Genomic DNA, 4407 nt, shown 5'->3' with positions numbered 1-4407 from the left:
TCTTCCTCTCCTTTTCTCTCTTCCTCTCCTTCTCTCTCTCTTCCTGTCCTTTTCTCCTTGTCTCTCTTTCTACCTATCCTTCTCTCTACCTCTCCTTCTGTGTCTATCTCTCCTTATCTTTCTCTCTACCACTCCCCACCACCACTACCTCTCTGTCCTCTGTGCTGATAACCTGACGTGCAGAGGATCCCTACCCATCCCATCTCTCTCCTCCCTTTTGTCCTCCTTCTTACCTCCTCTCCCTCTCCCTCTCCCTCTCTCACAGACAGTGGTTAGATGGGACTGCCTAACCCCCCCTAGTCTTCTGTGGCCTTGGGGGAAGAGGAAGAACCGTGGCGTTGCTAGGCTACAGCACTGGGACACTGGTGCTGAGAACACTGAGCATTTAGAACAATGAGCTTAGAATGTCACCGAGGTTCTGTGGTTAGAACACTGCTGTTGCTAAGTGACTGAGCTTCCGAAGAGACTGTCATATAACTGTGTCATGTGACTGTGTCATGTGACTGCGTCATGACCACAGGAGGGTTGCATCCATCCATAGTTCAGAAGCAGCCTTTCTTTAACAGTGACATTTTCATATTCTCTCACACCCTTGCACCTCATCAATAAAAGTTAAGAGAAAACGCCTCGGTGTTGTAGTGAAGTGAGTCTGGCCAGAAGGTCAGAGGTCGTGGGTCATGTAATCGTGTTCAGTGACCGTCAGAGTGCTGATGAGAGGTGACGTCACTGTCTGTGTCTTCATGTCCATGCGGTGGAGGTTTGAGGCCTCATTCAGATGTACTTCACACTTTAAACACCAGGTGTCACTGTCGGCAGTGCAGTGTAGCAGGCATTCGAAGGGTGTCACTGTGTGATTAAATAGCCGCTCCATAGAAGGGCTCATACTCAAGATGTGCCACACTGACAGATTTCAATTCAATTCAATTCAATTCAATTTGATTTATCAGACCCTCCAGGAAGTTGCGATGTTGCGATCGCACCAATTCACGCGAATTCAACGATTCCCCGCAAATTCAGCGCGACGTTGCAATTTTAACACATCACCGCAACTTTCCCGCAAATTTGACAAATCATTGTCGTCTCCCACAACTTTCTCCCTTCCACGGCTACATCAAGGGCGGAAATTCTGCCCTGCCGACACGGTGCAGACACGAATCTGTTGTAAACAATGAGAATGGCCACACCAGACATGGAAACCCATGTCCTCCGAGAATTCAGAAATAGATCTGGCTTCAATTTTTATAATTTTCTGCAAGGTGTGCGTGGCCCTTTTTACATAGAGTCTGGTAATACATCTATGAAATGTAATGAAAATTATATATTTTGCTGTGAATAATGAAGGAAGCAATGAATCCGAATATTTCCCAAACCCAGGAGCGCTGTTGCCATGGAGATTTAATGTTACTTTCTGCTTGAAGATAAGGTAGCAGCTAGTGTTGAAGAATGGATCACTTGAAATTGGACGACTTTAAATTAATATATGAAATTGAACAACATAAACACCTGTACGGATCAAATAAATCAACAAGGATAGCAAAACAGATTGATCAGCATAGAATGACAACGGCAGAAACGCAGGAAGGACTTCAGACAGACAGATCAGTGACACAGGCTGTTTTTTTCCCGTTATATGTGAAGGCTGAGACATTCATAACATAGTATTCAGTCTTACTGGTGGTCCTTTTGTAATACCAACAGGTGCACTTTGTTGTGGATAAGTAAAGCCTATGTACTGTTCCCGCTACGTGTTTTACACCACCAGTGCGTTAACGTAGGTAAACAGACAGCCAAACTCGATTACACAAGCCAGGTAGCGAGCGCCTTGCTCCTTTATTGATGGTCAGGTGAAATCTATGAGTGAAACTGTAATACAGAAAATACTTAAAAGGTATACTAAACACAGCAAGTTACTACTCGTTACATCAAGAATCAGAGCAACAACAGATTACAGCACAGCTGGCTAACAAGTGCTAACGTTAGCCATTAACTGAATTATGAATGAATAACGGTCATATCGCTATATTACTAATAATTAACACTAACACAGTTCATGGAAATTAAATTTAGGTCACTTAAACATGTTTATCACAGTATGAAACAGTCAAAACACGTAGTCATTGTTTTCGAGGGTGTGAGGGAAAGCATAACACAAGGTTTACTATGAGCATACCGTAACTAGCATGTGTTTCTAGATAACTGTCTAACAGCGGTTGCCATTCTCACAGACGAACATTTTAATGATGTCAAAGTAAAAGTCAAATACTATACTGTGTTCGTTTCTATAACAACAATACAAGCAATATACATTTGCTGACCTAAATAAGCAGAGGGCAGAACATTTTGCTACATTTTTGTAGTCCTGGTAATCTTTTGTTTGGCATGTTGGTAAGGTTATTTAGGGGACCATTTATCAATAGTTTTGTTCTTTAATGAATGTTTGTTTATTAATTACTTATGTTTCAACCAATAACTCAATTATAATTACAAAGAGGGAAATTTGCAACTTTTTTATCGCAACTTTCACTTGCTCCCGCAATTTCATCGCAACAAACACCTAAAAAACACCGCAACGTTCATTGCAACTTTTTGGAAAAGCTCCCGCGAAATCAGGAATTTTAGGCCGCAACTATCACAAAAAAGGCCCGCAAAATCCTGGGCGGACTGATTTATGTAGCACCAAAACCGTAACATTGCTTTCCCGAGCCCAGGGCCTAAACCCCCTTAGAGCAAGCACAAGAATAGCATACCTACCTTCAGGACTGAACCAATCAGTGAGAGCCTTACCTACCTGCAGGTCTGAACCAATCAGTGAGAGCCTTACCTAACTGCAGGTCTGAACCAATCAGTGAGAGCCTTACCTACCTGCAGGTCTGAACCAATCAGTGAGAGCCTTACCTACCTGCAGGTCTGAACCAATCAGTGAGAGCCTTACCCATACCTACCCGCAGTCTCAGTCAGTGGAATGTACCACTCATGAAGGGGAGAGCATCCACGACACCCTGCCCTGCTGACTCCCTCCGAGAGTCCTGACCTCTGACCTCTGGTCTAAGGCCCCCTGTGAGAGGGAGGATCTGACTGGCTCCCTTTTAATGGGAATGATTGTTTACAAAATACCCAGAGACACAATGTTTGTTTCCCTCAGAATGAAATTTAATAAGCTATTAATATGCTAATAACACTTTTACAAATCAAAAAACAGGAAGTTGAACAGCTTTCCTCAGTAGAATTCACATGTTTGACACACATGTCAGGAATGGCATCTCTTGGGGAGTCCCCGATGCGATACTGTACACAGTATTTACAAGGCCAACAGCGCCCCCTATGGGAGGCAGAGTGGCACAGGAGAGGATAACGGCATGGGCAAACTTACAGAGGTGTGTGTGTGTGACTCGGGTCAGGGGCGTGTGTGTGTGTCTGTGTGTGTGAGTGTGTGTGTGTGTGGTGGGAAGTACTGAGGCCTAAACACACCTGTAAATAGAACTCAGTATCTCACAGTGTAGAATGGTCTGGGAGCCACCTCTTAGGAAGACTGGCATCTCCTTCAACCAATCATATCTGAGGAGTCATAATCTCCCTCAGCCTATCAGGTCTGAGGACAGGTGTGGCAGGAGGTGCTGTAAGTGACTTGGCTTAGTACTGGCGTCTGGGTGGTGGAGACATGGGGCTTTACACATCCAACTAGCAGCATGGCAGAACTGCCCCACCCCCGACGCTGTTGCCCCTCCCCACTGGCACGTAGTTACCCCTGTGTTAGCGCACGTAGTTGCCCCTGTAGAAACATTGTTACCCCCCTGTGCACACGCAATGGGACGGAGGGAACCAGCTAAGCAGCAAACAGGTCAGTAAAGAGCAGCCTGGGTCATCCAGATGGCTCGTGCATAGTGCTAGTCATGGTTTTAATCATCGTTAGCATTAGCGCTTAGTGCAAGTCATGGTTTTAATCATCGTTAGCATTAGCGCTGGGTGCATATTGCTAGTCATGGTTTTAATCATCGTTAGCATTAGCGCTGAGTGCAAAGTGCTAGTCATGGTTTTAATCATCGTTAGCATTAGCACTGAGTGCAAAGTGCTAGTCATGGTTTTAATCATCGTTAGCATTAGCACTGAGTGCAAAGTGCTAGTCATGGTTTTAATCATCGTTAGCATTAGTGCTGAGTGCAAAGTGCTAGTCATGGTTTTAATCTTCGTTAGCTTTAGCGCTGAGTGCAAAGTGCTAGTCATGGTTTTAATCATCGTTAGCATTAGCGCTGTGTGCACTCAGTGGCAGCAGCAGAGAAGAGTCACATCTTACTCATGTTCTTCCGTCAGTTCTCAGAAGGGTTGAGGAGTAACAGGTTAGTGGGTTTCTATGTGGCTTCATGGACAACCTGGATCTGACACACACTATTTATATAATAATAATAATAA

The sequence above is a fragment of the Clupea harengus genome, chromosome 20 (assembly GCF_900700415.2).
Source record: "Clupea harengus chromosome 20, Ch_v2.0.2, whole genome shotgun sequence".
Taxonomy (NCBI): domain Eukaryota; kingdom Metazoa; phylum Chordata; class Actinopteri; order Clupeiformes; family Clupeidae; genus Clupea; species Clupea harengus.
The sequence above is the reverse complement of the archived record's forward strand: the minus strand, read 5'-3'. Positions refer to the sequence as shown.